The following is an 18,868-nucleotide window of genomic DNA, read 5'->3' on the forward strand; positions in this document are numbered from 1 at the left end:
TTGCTGCTGAACACAAGCCCTACCCTCCCTGTGGAAACCAGAATGATTCTGGGAAGAGCTGGGGTTGAAGGGTAACCTTGGGTTAATCCAAGAATTAAGACTGAAGTGACAGCCTCCAGTTTCCAGCTGGTGGCCAATTCCTTTTCCTGCACAAAGATTCTCAGTAAGCAACAAAATCCATATTTCACAACATGAGTCTATGGTCTTTTCCCAGGGATATTGATCATGGAAGGCTTCTCTAGGGAAAGGGATGGTTGAGACTTGAAATATGAATTAGGCAAAGTTGGGAAAGGTGAGGGCAAGCATTCCAAGAACGTGAAGGTCTATGGGGTGTAAGCTGACGCCAAAATAATCCTCAGACTTAGTGAATACAGAAAAAGTACTCACTACCATCTTTTCCTCCCTTCTTTTCAGAGCCATCGCAGCCTTTCTCTTACACTTGATCCAGAACACGTAGCCCTACTTAGCGGGACGGGAATGGTGGCAGAATTGTTTTACAGGTCACTGAACGATAAGCGCCAACCAGCTCTCCTGCAAATCTCTGACAGCAAGTGCATGATCGCAAATGCATTATAAGAATTATAACAAGGGCATTCAGAAACAGAGCAGTGAGTATTCTCCACTGAGAATGCATAAGGCTATGCAGCAAATGTTTATGTCCACCTGGCTGAGGGCCACACCAGGGCAGACTTTCATTTCCTTTTTGAGATCAAAGATTCCATGGAGAAGCTAATGAAGACAAGGGACTCCTCTCCTGAAAAAGGCAAAGCAAAGTGAAAGTGTAAGTCGCTCAGTCGTGTCCGACTCTTTGCGATCCCATGGACTGTAGCCCGCCAGGCTTCTCAGTCCATGCAATTCTCCAGGCAAGAATACTGGAGTGGGTTGCCCTTCCCTTCTCAAGGGACCTTCCTGACCCATGGATCGAACTCCTGCAATGCAGGCAGATTCTTTACCATCTGAGCAACAAGGGAAAAAAGCAAAGATGCACTTATATTCAAACATTTGCATACAGTTTATGGGTTTCCAGTTCCAACGTGCATCCATCTCGGGTAAACACAGCTGTGCTGCTGTGCTCAAACTATAACAATGGAACTAACATAACATTGTAAGTCAACTAGTTTATAAAAAAATAAATAAATTCTAACAGTGGATAAGGAAGAAATGCTCCTGGTAGGAGGCATTGTGTCCTGTCTCGGACATAACGAGTCTGAGGTGCATGTGGGAGGATGTTCAGGTGGAAACGTCCCAGGAGCAGTTTCAAATGCTTCCTGGTTTTGTTTGACTTTGCGTTGTTGTTGTGCTTAGTTGGAAGTGGGTGGGTACGCATCAGCACAATGGGCCCCATCCCAGGAGTCCACATTCTCCTGTGTCCATATTTAGAAAAATTTTTTTTCTTAGAAAAATGTTCATTGTAAAAAAATTTCCTGGGTTTCTGTTTACTTAAAATATGACCCTCCCTTTGCTTTTTTAAGGTCCTTTTCATAATCACTCTCTCCTGCAGAGCCTGATTAAAGAAAAGGCCAGGCCTGTAGGTGTCTGGAGAGCCAGGCTAAGGGGAGAAGCTGAAATATTAAATGTGGTTGAAAGAAATATTGAACAAATCTTCTACTCCCCACCCCATCAGCCTGCTCAAGGGACTGGCTAAACTGCCCTCTGAGGAAGCTGAGTCTGTGAGCTGTGCTGCTTTTTCTTTGTTGTTGGGTGTAAGGTTTGGGGGCTATAGAGTGCTGAAACATGCCCCCCAAAAAGATACCCCCATCCTAATCCCTGGAACCTGTGAATGTCACCGTATGTGGCCTTTGGCCTCACAGGACCACAAAGGCTCTTTGCAAATGTGATTAAGGACTTTGACATGGGGAGATCAACCTGGATCATCTGCATGGACCCTAAAGGCCACTGCATAGATCCTTATAAGAGGGAGGGAGAAGGAGGTTTGACACAGAGGAGAAGGCAGATAGAGAGGAGGCAGCAATGTGGCCACAAGGCAGAGGCTGCAGCGGCGTGACCATAAGTAGGGGGACAGCCACAGTCACCAGAAATGAACAGGGCTCTTCCCTCGAAAGCGCAGCCCCAGCTGACAGCCTGGCTGCAGGCCAGTGATGCTCATTTCAGACTTCTGGCCTTCATAATTGGGAGAGCATAAACTCCTGTTGTTTCAGATCACCAAGTTAGTGGAAGTTTTTTGCAGTAGTCATGGGAAATTAACTGCGGTCTCAACTAGTCAGTAGAAGAGGCTGCGAACAATCCAGATCAGAGCCTATTTGTCTCAGGGTTTTTCAAGAAGGTTTCTGCTTTCCATTTTCAACCCCAAATATTTCTTTCTGAATCCCAGTGAATCTTGTCTCACCTTGATACTGTCCTCTACAGACTAACTGATTTTGATTCGCTAGTACAGAATTCTATTAATATTTTGTTTGTTTTGGCTCCTTCCCCTTCGGCTTACATTTTCTACCTCCAAACAGTCATACATTGTTTGGGAAGAATCAGTTTCTATCTCTCTGCCTCTTTCCCCTACCCCCTCCCCTTCTACTGTGCTTAATCTGAAAAGTCACATACAGTGAACAGCCTCCTTTTTCTCTTCCTGTGATTTCCTTCTTTTAGGGCTGTCAGACTGCTTGCCCTCGAGGCTTTGACGCACCCACGCACTTCTGACATATCGCCTCGGCATCCGACAGCGGGACACAATCAAACGGCAGTGGTGAGTGCCGCCATCGTCTGCTCACAAATCCACTATGGAAACGGGTCCGGGGGAGGAAAGAGAAAAGAGAAAATGATATTCTGTGGCTGCAAGTTTTTGAAATGAGAAATAAACTGGGCCATGTTTATTTTAAAATAACCACTAGTGAGAGTGGGAACTAAAAGCAAATCTACATCAGAGAATCTGGGGCACCAAAACAATCCACATGAAGTCTGTTTGCATGAAGACCTTCCAGTGCTTCTGGGAGAAATGGTATAGGGAGGACTTTAGGAGGATGGCCAAGAGATAGGGCACCAGGATCTCAGATGAGAACATTATAATCCCAGGGTCAGCTGATTATGGCATATATCAAATCTGGCCCACCATCTGCTTTTATGAATAAAGTTTTATTGGAACACAGTCATGTCCATTAATATACATGTTGTCTATGGCTAGTTTTGCATTGGAGTGGTAGAGCTGAGTAGCTGTGATAGAGACTGTATGGCACATAAAGCCTAAAACATTTACTAGTTTGCTCTTTACAGGAAAATATGCCAATCCCTGATATAACAAAATTGTAGCACCACTTCTGAGTGCAAAAAGTAAAATCTACCAAAGAGAAATGCCAACAATTACCAAGTGTATTAGTTTCCTAACTATATGAAGTAACAGTTCTGAGTGTAAAAAGTAAGCTTTAACAAAGATAAATACCAAGAATTACCAGGAGTATTAATTTCTTCTGTAACAAATTATTACAAACTGGGCAACTTAAACAGCAGAAATTTGTTCTCTCATAGCTCAGGAAGCTAGAATTGCAAAATCAAAATGTGGGCAGGGCTGGTTATTCTGCAGGTCCTGAAGGAGAATGGATTGCATGTCTCTCTCCTGGCTTCTGGTGGCTGTCAGCAGTCCTGGGCTTGGAGACACAGGATTCCAGTCTCTGCCTCTGTATTCATGTGGTTTTCTCCCCATGCCTCTCTGTGTCTTCCCCATTTCTGTCTCTTATAAGGACATGTCATTGAATTTAGGGCCCACCTAAATCCAGAGTGATTTCATCTTGAGATCCATAACTTAATTATATCTGCAAAAACCAGATAAAATCACATTCACAAGTACCATGGGCTAGGACTTGTTTAGGGGGGAACCGTTCAATTCACTGTACTACCAAAACTAGGTTAGCCATGTTGGGGGAAAAGGAGGCAGCTCAGGGGCTTTGAAGATTGCTCTGCACATTATCCACCCACTCCTGAATGTGGCCTTAGGAGGCAGTGATAACATTAATATTAATTTTGACAAAAAGTTTTTATAGTTGAAGGAATATATTGAATCCACAGACAACCCTGAATTATCTTATAACTCGGTTTTTACTTTCTTTCCTTATTCAGTTTTGTGTCACTCACCTTTATGGTCCACATGTAGAAAATCTGGGGAATTTAAGCTATTGTGGCCCTAGTAAGGCAAAGTGAATGAAAGATAGACAGAAGGAAGAGGTTTGGGACCAGGAAAGTTGGTTCCTGCAACCTCCTCGTTGAGGAGCATTAGGTTGGGAAGCCCTTGGAAAGCAGGGGAGGGAATTGAGTGAGGCCTTTCAAGGCTGCAGGAATCTCTTGTCAGAGAGGATTTTGTTTGGTTTTTCTTTTAAATCTGTGATTTGGAAACAAAGAAGTGTGGCTCTTCACTCTGTGTCTCATCTCGTCCTTTGTTTTATTCTCTTTACCAGATTTCAGACTAAAAGCAGGCAAACTTGGGGGGGTGGGGGGTGGTAAGGAATGCAGCCTATGTTTCTGCTAGGATTCCTTTTTTCCCCCCATCAAAATATATACCATTTTGACCAGAATTCACAAGCAGGAGTGGAAGGAGTGTGGGGGGAACATCTGAGTAGAAGTGACAGTTTCTCATAAGGATTATCCTTGACTGGCACTGAAGCCAAGCAGGGAAGAAAGAATCAGGGAAGTCAGGACTCCTCTCCCGAGCAGGGGCGACAGCACCTTGGGGCCATGTCGGGGGGCCCCTGGGCAGGAGAAAGGAGAAGCCACAGTAGGTGCCAAGCTAGGAGTGCCCTGTGCTCATGTCCTTCTGCCTGAAATACCTAGAATCACCTCCTTTCTCCTGTGTGAGCTTTGTCTGTTACCTCCAGGAGCTAGGATAAGTCAAAGCTCCACAATCTCCTCTAATTTTAAGATATTTTCTAAGAACTCGTAGCTTTGGCACACTGGTTTCTTTATTCTCCACTCATTTGTGGCAGAGTTTCCTGCATTCATTAAATGTGACTTGCATTTTCTAAGCTGTACAAGCCTAGTTAAATAGACATCCATAACAGTGATTTTAAAAAATAAAAAACACTTCTCTAAATGCACAGGAGGGGAGATATCACTTTTCCTTTATCATGTTAGAGTCTCTGGATGGGACTGACATTAGACAGAATTAATGGGGAAAAAAAGCATACAAGCTTTAATAGCATGTACATGGGAGCCCTCACTAGAACTGAAGAAGAGACAGGGCTTCCCAGATGCCTCAGTGGTAAAGAATCTGCCAGCAATGCAGAAGATGTAGGTTTGATCCCTGCGTCGGGAAGATCCACTGGAGGACGGCATGGCAACCCCACTCCAGGGTTCTTGCCTGGAGAATCCCCAAGGGCAGAGGAGCCTGGTGGGCTACAGTCCACGGGGTCACAAAGAGTCGGACACGACTTAGTGACCAAACAACAAAGTGACTAGGCCCAAGTGTGTACATCCTAGGTTGAACAAAGAGTAGCAGTTGTGGAAAGGTAACTAAAATATGCAAGGTTTATTTACTATATTAGACATTAAAACTGAGAGCTTTTAAAATATTTATTAAATCACTTTAAAACAACAAACAATGAGAAAGCTGTTATATATTAACATACATTTTTATGCAAAATATGTTTCAAAAAATATTTTTTAAAGAAGATAAAAAAATCCAACCAATAAATCTTAAAAGCAGAGATATGTGCATCTAACACATAACCTCAGTGGCTTCCACCCATCAGCCCTGTGTGTTCCCTATAAAAAGATCTAAGAGATAAATGAGCATGTTAATTAATTCCATTTGTGGCCTTTCCCACTCATCAGAAACACAGGCATCTCTTCCCTAAAGCTAGAGGAATCTTGATCATGATGTTCATGATATTCAGTTTCCAAATGAACAAATAAATAAATAAAAATATTTGAGGAGGTGAAAGGGTTATTTTAATAAGGTCTGTGTGTACAGCTTTCTCTCAGCCTCGACACCACTTCTGTCAATAAGGATGTTTCTTCCTCCTGGCATAGAGGGCACCTTTCACATAGAAATTTTCTCTCTTGCTTTTTAGGAGGTAAAAAGAAGGTCAGATTCTGGCATCTGCTATTCTCTTCAAATGCCTTTAGTTCAATTAATATACCAAAGCAGCATAATTTGGGGCGACATGTACGAACTCCTTGAGTACCGCTTATTCTGCTGGAACCATTGCTCCTCTCAAGTTTCCCTCATCACATTCCGGTGTGCTTTGAGTCACAAGCTAATACGTGAGCTTGGGAGTCAAAGAGACCTGGGTTTAGAGTCCAGTTCACCACTCGTGAGCTGAGTAATCAGGGCTGACGCCAGAAGAGCCTGGGGGTTAGAGGCGCCAATCCCCATGCAGTTGAAAGCTTGAGTCTAACCTTACAGTTGGGTCTCCATATCCATGGTTTCCCATCCTTGGATTCAGCCAGCCTCTGATTATTTGGCACTGTGGTGGTGGTTTGGTCGCTAAGTTGTGTCCGACTCTTGCGACCCCGTGGACTGTGGCCCGCCAGGCTCCTCTGTCCATGGGATTTTCCAGGCAAGAGTACTGGAGTGGGGTGCCATTTCCTTCTCCAGGGGATCTTCCTGACCCAGGAATTAAATCCGGGCCTCCTGCACTGCAGGCAGATTGTTTACCAACTGAGCTATGAGGGAAGCCCTTCGGTACTGTAGTACTTCTTTACTGGAAAAAAAAAAAAAAATCCATGTATAAATGGACCTGCATATTTCAAAACCCGTGTTATTCGAGGGTCAACTGTAGTTGATTTCTCTAGCCTCCTTTCCCTCATATGTGGAGTGGGGATAAACACATACTTACTGTGCAGAAAAGAGTTACGTAGCAAGCCTGTGGCAGCTGTCATGAGAAAGACTTGATTACAAGGTCGGTCCTTGGCTGGTGTCTGGGAATTGGGGATTTGAGGAGGGTTTCAACCATTTCCTAATTGATGATACTGGTTCCCTGGGCCTAAACTGGTTTGGGAAGTAATGTGGTTTGTGCTGACCACCTGCTTTCCCTTCTGGAGTCTGGAATTTGGGCGCATGCTTGGCAGAGCGCCTGTGTGTCCAGCCCCCAGGGACAGTGCCGGGCACCGAGTCTCTCATGCGCTCCTCCCGTGAGCAGCGCTTCTCCCGTGTCGCCACGCCCAGCAGTGGGAGAATGAAGTGCGTCCTGTGTGAGTTAGGACTCCTAGAAACTGGAGCTTGGTTTCCTCTAAGCGTTGCCCCACGTGGCTCTTCTCTTTACTGATTTTGCTTTGCATTCTTTTGCTGGACTCTCAGCCTTGAATAAGACAGTGTCCTCCCAGCGAATCCCTGAAACACACTTGGTGGGGAGAGAGGTTGTTTTGAGGACTCTTGTCTTGGTTTGTTCTGGCTGCTATAAAAAAAGAAATAAATAACTACAGATTTGGTAGCTTATTAGCCACAGAAATTTATTTCACACAGCTCTGGAGCTGGGAAGTCAAAGATCAAGCTGCTGCACATTGTGACTTTCTGAAGGTCCTCTTCCTGGTTTGAAGCTGGTCGCTTCTTACTGGGCCTTCACACGCCGGAAGGGGCAAGGGATCTCTGTGGGTCTGTTATGGTGGGGCACTAATCCCCTTCTGAGCCTTCCTTTAGGACGGAAGCACCTCCCCAAGGCCGCACCTACTAATTCTGTCACCCTTGGGGGTTAAGATTCTGTTTCAGCTAACTCCCAGGAAGACTACCTGGCTCCCTGTTTCTCGTCTCGTCTCTCCCTTTGTCTCCCCATTATGCGTCAGAAAGGTCCAGAACTGTGGCAGGAAGGGCAGGCAGCCATAATGATCAAGTCAGAATTGTGTTTGGCACATGGAGGGAAAGGAAATGACAGGGAACCTCCACACAGGAATATTTTTGTTCTGATACAGAGCTGAATTAGTGTTGTCCATTTCAAAGCAATCGCCTTGAGAGGCTCAACACTTTATTAACAATGCTCCAAACATTTTGGGATATTTATTCTTATAAAGTGAAAGTGTCAGTCATATCTGACTCTTTTCGACTCTGTGGACTGTAGTCTGCCAGGCTCCTCTGTCTGTGGAATTCTCCAAGCAAAAGTACTGGAGTGGGTAGCCATTCCCTTCTCCAGGGGATCTTCCCAACTCAGGGATTGAACCCAGGTCTCCTGCATTGCAGGTGGATTCTTTACTGATTGTGAGCCACCAGGGAAGCCCATTTATTCTTGTAACTGGCTTATAAATCCCTGTTAAAAAAAAAAATTCACTACATCCCTTTGCAGTCACGCTCCATAGAGTATAGCTCCCACCAGGCACCCCTTTGTCTTTCAGTATTTGCCTCCTTAATTGTCCCAGTTCACTGCTCTAAACTGAGAGAGGATTGGCTCAGGGCCTGTCACAGGGCACTGGTCCAGCTATAGGGCTACTACTGATGATCAGCGATGCCCAGGGACCCCTGGTCCTGACATCAGTGGGGACAGTAGAAGGTGGAAAAGGACGGAAGGAAAATAAACACATATAGACAGCAAAGCAATAGGAGTAAAAAGAAGAAGGCGAAATACAAGACAGGAAGGAATTTTTTAAAAAATAAAAGCAGAGGAACAGTTTATGACTCATACTCTCCAACCTCTGAATGTAGTGAAGCCTGTTGCTCTTTTTTTATATTATAGCCGGTTCCCAGCCACCGGGAGGTGTGGTGGGGTGGGAGAAGGTGAGAGGTGTGAAGATGGGCTGCCCAGAAGCACTCGTTTTGGGTTTTATTATCCACTAAGGAGTTTCTCTCTTGGCAATTAAACTTTGCTCACAGAAAGTTGTGCTATGAAGCAGGCGACCCGATCTATCAATAAAGAAATCATGTCCTTTCTTTTCAAAGTTCTGAAGCCATTATCTGTGGTGTGACAGTTGACTACAATAGAATGAATTGTCATATCACGAATGGTGGATTAAGGGATGAATGAGTGAACTAAGTGGGTGGACATGTCTATTATAACTGAGAATACAGTTTGACTAATAGAAGGAAAGGCTGCAGAAAAAAAAAATCAAAAGGAAAAGACTGCTTTAAAAAGAGAGAGAAATTGATGCAGAGAACTTAAAAGAATAGGTTGTAGGTTGTAAACAAAATACGTAATGATATAAAAAGAAAAAAAGAAGCCATGGTCCTGTTCTACCCCACCCCACTTATAAATTTCACTGTGTAGGCAAAAATCACTCCTACATATGGCTGTGTGTGTGTGTGTATAAAAACAATTTATTTAAATTACTTGAGTAATATACCTGGTGATGGGAAAGACTGAAGGCAAAAGGAGAAGTGAAATTCGCTCAGTTGTGTCCCCAAAGATGTTTTTCAATGTGGACCATTTTTCAAGTCTTTTCTTGAATCTGTTACAAGGTTGCTTCTGTATTCTGTTTTAGTTTTTTGGCCCCGAGGCCTGTAAGATCTTAAGTCCCTGATCAGAGATGGGACCCTCCCGAGGGAGCGGCAGGGGATGAGACGGTTAGAGGGCATCACTGACTCAGTGGGCGTGGACTGGAGCAGACTCTGGGAGACAGTGGCGTGCTACAGTCCCTGAGGTCACAGAGTCAGACACGACTTAGCAAGCAGACAGTGAAAGAGCCTGGTGCTCTTTCACTCTGTGCATTTGCCTCCGGAGTGTAGAACAAGCCAGATGACTAATGACGGACCGGAGATTACTGCTGAGTAATTTTAACCTTTAGCCTTAATAGCAAAACAGAAAAAACAAGACATTATTTATTCTTTATTTTCTTATTGTATTGATTTCTTTTTGGCTGCACTGGGTTTTTGCTGCGCAGCAAGCCAGGGGCTCCTCTTCGCTGCCGCGCGTGGGCTCTGGGGCGCGTGGTCTCAGCCCGTGCGCCTCTTGGGCTTAGCTGCTCCTCGGCATGTGGAATCTTCCCAGACCAGGGGTCAAAGTCATGTCCCCTGCATTGGCCAGTGGACGGTTATCCACCATACCACCAGGGAATTCCTACTTATTCTTTTTTTTAAACAGATGTGTCTTATAATTCTACTCAATATTTTAATATAGGAAATTTGTTTTAATAGACTAGTTTGACACCTGGGTCACTTGGCAAAAATAGATTTTATAGAAAAGTGGAAAGTAGTAATGTACTCTAATGATAATTGAAAAGCCTTTTGTTCCAGGGAGATGAAAACATGCTCTAGTGTTTCTTTTACTAATCAACTGACTAAGGAACACGAAAGATTGCAAAAGGCCCGTGCATACAATTAAAATGTTTATATTGGCTTTCATTTCATAAAGTGAAAATTCCTACTAAAACTATTCATACAAATATAACATTTTAAAACACTTATTATCACTTTGGTGCCTTGGTACTTAGCTTTGTTATGATGATCTAAAGTAGTTCACAGCCTTGACTGCACATTAGAATTATCCAGGGGATTTACAAAAAAATCCTGCTGCCCCAGGCAGCGGCTCAGGCCGATAAATCAGAATCTTTTAGTGGAACATGGTGTTTTGAAAAAGAATGCCAGGTGATTCCCGTATGTGTGCGCTGAGTCACTTCAGTTGTGTCTGACTCTTGGCGACCTTATGGACTGTAACCCACCAGGTTCCTCTGTCTGTGGGATTCTCCAGGCAAGGATACTGGAGTGGGTTACCATGCCCTCCTTCAGAGGATATTTCTGACCATGTTTCGTCAAAGTTTAGATCCACCAATTCAAGTAGTCCCTGACCAAGCCTCACTTTAACCATCACCTCTGTTAGAATCATTCTGTCCTCCACACTAAAAGGAGACCACATAGCAAGTCGTATCTTTGCAAGTCAGGGCTCTGTTTCATTGTTTTGTAATCTTCAGTACCTGATAGGAATTCAGCAAAGCAGTGGCAACACATCTATTTCTAACCAGGGTCATGGAGGAAGGTTGCCACCATTTTCAAGATAGCAGATTCCGGGCATTCCTTGGTGGTCCAGTGGTAGGACTCAGCCGTTTCACTGCGGTGGCCCGAGCTCAGTCCCTAGCTGGGGAACTAAGATCCTGCAAGCCATGTGGCAAAAAAAAAAAAAAAAAATGTAGATTCCTCCAGATTCCTACAGAGAGATGACATGATTCATTTACATACATAGCTCTGAGTCACCTGGCACTTGGCCCGTCAAAAGTTTCAGAGCCTGCTGTTTCAGATCCTTACCCAATGGACATTTTTATCCCAGGAGCCAGGCCCAAGGATGCAGTTGCCTGAGTCGGCACAGGGCTTGCTTGGAGAAGCAGAGGGAAGTTGCCACCGCTCCGCCTTTACATAACCATATGTTGCACGAGTATGGGATCTAGACATTGCTTTCATCTCCCTCCACCACTTTAAACTGAATTCAGCGGGGAGAAATTTCTCTGTTGATAAAGTCTTGCATCACTCTGAGTGTTATTTACTTGGACTTATAAAAACAACAGCCTCATTTTAAAAGCAATATATTCAGTCTCATCTAATAATAAAAAATCCACAGAAAAAAATCTGCACCTGAAGTCAAGGTTAAACCATCACGCAGTCTCCAGGCCAGCCTGCTCCTCACAGCTGTGGCTGGGGAAGGAGTTTGTGATCCTTCCGTTCTCCCTTTCTCCCAGCTCCACTGCAGTGCCTGTGATTTCTCTCTTGGCCTGAGTGTAGGGAAAGTGAGGGAAAAGGACAGAAAGCCCTGTTGTCTCTTGGCTGAATCTTGAAAGCTGGAACTTCTGGATGGGGTTGGCAGGTGGTCACGATGAATTCTCTTCTTGTGGGGGCTTTTTGGTTCTTCAGGGGTTTCTTATTGGTTTCCTTGCTTTTTTTTTGGTGGGGGCACACACTGTGTGCCATATGGTTCCCGAACTAGCACTCACACTGCATCCGCTGCATTGGGAGTGCTGAGTCTTAATCACCAGATCAGCAGGGACGTCCCAGACTTCCTTGCCCTCGCAGTTCCCTGGGCCTGGCGTGATCAATCTCTGTTCTTGGTGGCCATCTGTGATGCCATCTTCACTGGGAGGTCAGGCCTCTGACTCTTTGCCTGAGGTCTCCGTGCCCCTGCAGGCGGCCCTGTTAGGCTGAGAGGACGCCGCGCTGGTCCATCCTGCATCAGACATTGCTTTCCTCCCCCACCTGGTGTCAGCCAAGTCCACGCAGCAGCACCCTCCTGGCTCCACCCTGGAGCTGCTGCTGCTGGAATTCCGAGGTGGGAGTGAGCCTTCCTCCAGCCTGGAGGGGCCCATCCTCTTTGGCCTCCAGTTGTAGGGGACACTTAAGAGGCACTCGATGCAATTGCCTTAAAGTCTCCATCTTTGGCTTCCCTGGTGGCTCAGTGGGAAAGACCTCGCCTGCCAAGGTGGGAGACATGAGACATGGGTTCGATCCCTAGGTCAGGAAGGTCCCTTGGAGAAAGAAATGGCAACCCACTCCAGTATCCTTGGCTGGGAAATGCCATGGACAGAGGAGCCTGGCGGGCTGCAGTCCGTGGGGTCACAGAGAGTCAGACATGACTGAGCGACCCACACGACAACTCCATCTTCAGGATCCAGGAGGGCTCTGTCTTCAGTCAGCCTCCCTACAAGCAGCGCCTGAAATGGGGATTCCTCTTCAAGTGATTTTTTGAGGAACTGTTCTCATTAGAAGGGGAGTGAAGAGAGCAGGGTAAAGCTGGAGGAGAGAGCAGCCAAGCAGGACTTTGGTCCCAGCTAGAGACCAGCTTCAGTCTGATTCCTGAGGGAAAGATTGCTGACGAAGGGCATGGCGAAGACAGACCCACCTGGAGGCCAGGAGCTCGGGTCCTCCTCCGCTGGCTGAGCTGAGGTGTGCTGGGCTGGTCGGGACGGGGGGTGTGGCCTACAGGGCCTGCCAGCTAAGGGCCGTTCTCCAGAGAAGGATGGTGGGGCAGGCAGTGAGTCAGTTTTCAAGGGGCTCTGCAGGGGTGTTAACAGGATCCACGACACCCACCCGCTCCCCACTCCCTCTAAGGAGACGTTGTCTCCTCAGTCTCATCTCGACCTCCTGGAGCAGTCCCAGGACTCTGAAACAGATTCTTAGAGACATTCCATTTTCCTTGTACAAGTTAGGAGCGGGTGTGTCTGTCTCGCTCATGTGGGCATCTGACCTCTTCCATGTCTTTCATCTCACCCCCTCGGTCGAAACAGAGGCAGGCAACGTTCCATTCTACCATCCTCTCAGCTTTGGGGAGTGTTCAGGTGTTTCTTTTATATCAGTGACCACAAGCCTGATAACTAAACCCACAGGATGGGGCTCATAAAGGTGAGTGAATTCAGAATTCTAGTGACTTCCCTGGAAGCCCTGACGGACCCATGCTCTTCACACTCTTTCCTCAGCAGACCCTGCTTGAGATACTGTCCACGGTCAACTGGAACAGCCCTGTGACTTTCTCATCATAAAGCAAGCTCATCAGGTAAACTGAATTAACAAGCCACAGAGAATGACTTCGAGTCTCCATGACCCAGCTGGAGCTAGAACAGCTCTTGAGAAATCTGGTATTCAGGATTCACCGTTTAGGAGCCTCAGAGAGGAGAGGTGGTGACCTGGTGTGATGGCGTATCACTCATGTCCCAAAGAATCCCGGGGTAGGGAGCCACACTCCAGAGAAGCGAGAGTTAGTCAGGGGTGAAGAGAAACACAGGAGCAGACAGCAGGTGGACTTCCCCTGCCCTCTTCCTCCTTTCCCTCCCCTGTTATATCCTTTCCTTATTCCTACTGAAGGGATAGGAAACTGTCCATGACCCATTCCTGTCCACGGAGAAGGCTCACTCCAGTACTCTTGCCTGGACAATCCCATGGATGGAGGAGCCTGGTAGGCTGCAGTCCATGGGGTCGCGAAAAGTCGGACACGACTGAGGGACTTCACTTTCACTTTTCACTTTCCTGCATTGGAGAAGGAAATGGCAACCCACTCCGGTGTTCTTGCCTGGAGAATCCCAGGGACAGGAGCCTGGTGGGCTGCCATCTATGGGGTCGCACAGAGTCGGACACGACTGAAGCGACTTAGCAGCAGCCGCAGCATTCCTGTCCAGAGTTCTCTCTTCCCTGAAGCAGGACATAGGACCTGGAAGGGACCCTAGGCTTTATCTAGAAAAGCTTCCTTCTCCCACAAATGAGAAAATGTGGCACAGAGAGGTCCTTATGAATTGCTTATGTACTGGCGACTCGTAGACCAAAGGTGGCCCGCACAGCCTTAGAACAAGAATTTGTTGTAAAGACTGAAAAAGCAGGCTTCTCTCTCTCTCCCACACACACACACACACACACACCCCTTTCGGAAAGCTGGAGACACAGCCACAAGAGGCTTGTAGTCTAGCTCGGCAGTAAGTACCCAGCGGTTACAGTAACCACACAGCCATACGATCGTGCAGTAACCACACAGCCACAGTGTGCTGTGCCCCATGCCACCCAGTCTGGGCTGTCTTGCCCACATGGACCCTGTAGAGAACTGAGTTTGTGGCTTCCCAGTGATGGTGTTCACCCAGAGTCTCGCAGCTAGTGACACACTTGGGCAGGAACCCACGTCAAAACTGAAAGTGGCACTGGCAAGGACAGCACAGAGGGACCAGGACCCACCAGCAACCCCCGCCCGGCCCAGAAGTGCTGCTGCATGTGGAGCCAGGTTAGAAGGCGCGTGCTGCCAGGATGGCGAAGCCAGCTCCGGTGAGGGCGATGAAGGGGTAGGTGGTGGGTGGTCATCCAAACCGCTCAATGGGACCTGTGGGTTCAGGAATACGACGAGAGCACAGTGATACAGCAACTGAGCAAGCCGTTCTTTGTGGCTTGTGGCACTGGGGAGACTTTGGAAACTGATTAGCCAGGCCCCGGCCACAGTGCTGGAAGTCAGGGGTAGGGGCCCAGTCCCAGTTTGGAGGCATGCTTGGAACAAGGCAGAACTCAGCCTTGGGAGAAGAACTGTAATATCAGAACAGATCTAAGGGTAAGAGAACAATGCTAGGACTCAGTCACGTGGCTGGAGCTGGGATGGGACGTCAGAGCCGACCTTGGAGGTGGCTGGCTGTCTTTTTGCAGAACCACGTGGGCTCTGTGAGTTCCTCCTTGCTGTGGTCCTGAAGCCTGGGGTGAGGGCTGAAGGGGTCAGGTAGCTGAGAGCTCAGCATGGAGACAGGAGTGTCTTAGGATCCAGCATCCAGGCCAGAGACATATTCCTGGTCAGACTCCTCGACCAGCACCGCCTCCCACCCCCCCACCCACTATTTCTCATTCACCGGCAAAGCCAACCTTCACATAATTGAAAGACTGATTTTGCCCTCACATCTTTTCTCATATTTATAAATGCCAGCTCTGAAACACAACAAAGAGAGAGTTCTGAGGATTCTTCAGCTTGGCAGCAGGAGGAAAAATGAGCCCACGATGCTGCCAGGTACCCTGCGAAGCAACAATGGTGCTTGTCAGCTGTAGCTTCCAGTGGGCATGAAGTGTGATGAAATAACCCAGTTGCACAAAAGGGGGAAGAATAAGTGACGGCTCTGCAGACAGATGGTGAGAGACTTGTTTCTGCAGCTACAGATAAAAAGTTTTACTGAAATGCCTTTAAAGGTGACCTTCTTAAACAATTGTGCCTCACCGGAAAGCAACTCTAGTTTCTAGGGCATGTTTCTTTTTGTTAAATCGTGGAACAGAGAAATCATGTAATCTGGGCAAAAATAAAACCAGTAAGGTCATCCAGGCTGAACATATGATCATTACCAATATTTTCTGGGTTCCTGCTCAGGGCCAGGTGCCACGCTAGTTACTGTATGTCTCATTTAACTCTCACGACTGTCCTAAGAGCTAAACATCTATTATTATCTCTATTTGCATATGCGGCTTAGAAAAGTAAAGTAAGTTATTCAGGCACCCCCACAGGTGAGAAGTAGATCTAGAGCAGCTCTGTCTGTCCCCAGAGGCAGAGTGGAAGCCCTCCCCGGGGGCGCAAGCCCTGGGGTGCCCACATGCTGGTTGACTGCCTGGCATCCACCCCCCAGCCTCCTTAGCAAGAGAATCCCACAGGCTGTCAGGGTGTCGACACGAGAGAACCCCGCCGACCAGTGCAGTTGATACATGGCGCCGAAGGTCCCAGGTAATGACCTCCCATGTGCCTGCTCCCTTTGCAGAGAGACTTGTAACAAACCTTGAGGTTTCCTAACCTCCCCTCCTCTCCTGGCCCAGTCTGGTCCCGCTCCCTGCCGTTCCCTCTAGGACGAGGCCGATGAAGGTCGTAGCCACTCCCAACCTTTCCCCACTGGCCCCGCAGCCCTCTCTTTGGGTTCGCTGCAGAAGCAGAGTGTGGCTCCCAGAGCCTTTATTACCCACCTCAGTCCCTGGGCTTATCTGTCCTTGGAGACTCTCACAGGAGCACCCCCTGCCTAGGCTAAGGAGGTCTTACCGCTGAGGGGTTTCAGTGTCGTTTGCAACAACTGTATCTTATTTATTTACTGGAGTAAATATTTTATACTGTGTGTGAGCAATCAGAGTATAATGTTAGTTCTATTAGCATAGTATAGCTTACACTTAGTGCTTACTGTGTGTTGGGTACTAAACCCTTTGCATGGATTCCAGCATTTGTTGGGTTATTTGCTTATTAATAAATTGGTTATTTAGAATGTAGTTTTCTATATAAACCATATTTCATATATATGCCCATATATAAAAGTATATATGATACAAAGCTGAAGTTCCCAGTTTATCCATTAAAGTGCTATTTAATCCATAAATGAAACCAATGTGCTAGTTTCAGTTTGAGTTCCTATGAGTAGAGAATCATTTGATCATACAAGAGTAGGGGTCAGAGAAAGCTTTTATTCTGGGCCGTTTCGAAGGAGGGGAAATGGGGTCTTTGACAGGTTCTCCGTCCCCCTCTGTGTCTCAGCGTTCTCCCCTGGTCCCCGCCTCCCAGCACACCCAGTGTCTCCCTGTGGCCTTGGCTTGGCAGTCTGATACTCCATAGGGTTTAGCAAGCTCCTCCCATGTGCCTCACGATTCAAACCCCACCTTCAAGCAAAATTTGCCTTGCCCATTGTAGAAACTTCAGATACCTCTTCAGAGGAGTCTGGTCTCCAGTGAGGAACTTGTCAAGAGAAGCTGAAAATTTGCAGCAGTTGGGAGAGAGGAGGCACGTTATTCTGAGATGGGTGGAACGTCCTCCAGAGACAGCCACACCAGGAGCCATCCCGCCTTCCCCTCGGCCTCCCTGCTGACCTTGGCTATTCCCTGCCCTTTTTTTTTTTTTTTTTTTTTTTGGCCACCACACAGCATGTGGGATCTTAGTTCCTTGACCAGGAATCAAACCCACACCCCTGTATTAGGAGCACAGGTCTTAACCACTGGATGGCCAGGGAAGTCCCCTCTGTATCCTTCTGAGTCTCTAAATGCTGCACTTTAAAATTAAAAAGTAAAAAATGTGTTTCTTTGACTGTGGCTGCTCTGGGTCTTAGTTGCTATAACGGCCTCTTTTGGTTGTGGCGTGCGAACCCTTCGTTGCAGCATGCAAGATCTAGACCCCTGATCAGGGATGGACCTTGAGCTCCTACACTGAGAATGCAGAGTCTTAGCCACTGGCCCACTGGAGAAGGCCCCCTGCACATTTTACTTTTTAAAGGAATAGTTTCTATGGTACCATTATTGGAAACTTTGGAGAGAGGGAGCTGTGATGATTCTTCATATTTGCTTGTCTGATATGTAGTGAAACAGCTTGAAAAGCCTTACACATTTGTAACCTTTGACTCAGCAATTCCACATTTAGGAGTTTGTCTTTAAGCGGTATCTACCCTATCCAGTACAATGTCGCATTGCATAGGAGGCAGGGATTAAGACCATCACCAAGAAAAAGAAATGCAAAAAGGCAAAATAGCTGTCTGAGGAGGCCTTACAAATAGCTGTGAAAAGAAGAGAAGCCAAAGAAGAAAAGGAAAGATATACCCATTTGAATGCAGAATTCCAAAGAATAGCAAGGAGCCTTCCTTAGTGATCAATACAAAGAAATAGAGGAAAACAACAGAATGGGAAAGACTAGAGATCTCTTTAAGAAAATTAGAGATACCAAGGGAACACTTCATGCAAAGATGGGCACAATAAAGGACAGAAGTGGTATGGACCTAACAGAAGCAGAAGATATTAAGAAGAGGTGGCAAGAATGCACAGAAGAACTGTACAAAAAAGATCTTCATGACCCAGATAATCATGATGGTGTGATCACTCACACTCACTAGAACCAGACATCCTGGAATGTGAAGTCAAGTGGGCCTTGGGAAGCATCACTACGAACAAAACTAATGGAGGTGATGGAATTCCAGTTGAGCTATTTCAAATCCTAAGAGATGATGCTGTGAAAGTGCTGCACTCAATATGCCAGCAAATTTGGAAAACTCAACAGTGGCCACAGGATTGGAAAAGGTCGGTTTTCATTCCAATCCCAAAGAAAAGCAATGCCAAAGAATGCTCAAACTACTGCACAATTGCACTCATCTCACACACTAGTAAAGTAATGCTCAAAATTCTCCAAGCCAGGTTTCAACAGTATGTGAACTGTGAACTTCCAGATGTTCAAGCTGGATTTAGAAAAGGCAGAGGAACCAGAGATCAAATTGCCAACATCCGCTGGATCATCAAAAAAGCAGGAGAGTTCCAGAAAAACATCTATTTCTGCTTTATTGACTATGCCAAAGCCTTTGACTGTGTGGATCACAATAAAATGTAGAAAATTCTGAAAGAAATGGGATACCAGACCACCTGACCTGCCTCTTGAGAAATCTGTATGCAGATCAGGAAGCAACAGTTAGAACTGGACATGGAACAACAGACTGGTTCCAAATAGGAAAAGGAGTATGTCAAGGCTGTATATTGTCACCCTGCTTATTTAACTTATATGCAGAGTACATCATGAGAAACGCTGGGCTGGAAGAAGCACAGGCTGGAATCAAGATTGCCAGGAGAGATATCAATAACCTC

The 18,868-nt window shown here is 46.4% G+C and overlaps 1 long non-coding RNA gene across 5 annotated transcripts in view; it reads left to right on the forward strand.

Moving 5' to 3' along the window:
- LOC129656856 (uncharacterized) overlaps positions 1-17,329 on the forward strand; it is a 31,556-nt gene extending 14,227 nt beyond the window's left edge. The window contains exons 2-6 of one of the 5 annotated variants that reach the window (XR_008716535.1): positions 2,602-2,698; positions 13,255-13,331; positions 14,387-14,581; positions 15,222-15,421; positions 16,944-17,329. This is a non-coding gene — a long non-coding RNA (uncharacterized LOC129656856). Of the gene's footprint in view, positions 1-2,601; positions 2,699-13,254; positions 13,332-14,386; positions 14,582-15,221; positions 15,893-16,943 lie in introns of those variants that run through there. The other 4 variants (XR_008716534.1, XR_008716537.1, XR_008716536.1 and 1 more) reach the window with 4 other exon arrangements.
- The last annotated feature ends 1,539 nt before the right edge of the window (positions 17,330-18,868 follow it).

Source organism: Bubalus kerabau, chromosome 1 (genome assembly GCF_029407905.1).
Source record: "Bubalus kerabau isolate K-KA32 ecotype Philippines breed swamp buffalo chromosome 1, PCC_UOA_SB_1v2, whole genome shotgun sequence".
NCBI classification, from domain to species: Eukaryota; Metazoa; Chordata; class Mammalia; order Artiodactyla; family Bovidae; genus Bubalus; species Bubalus kerabau.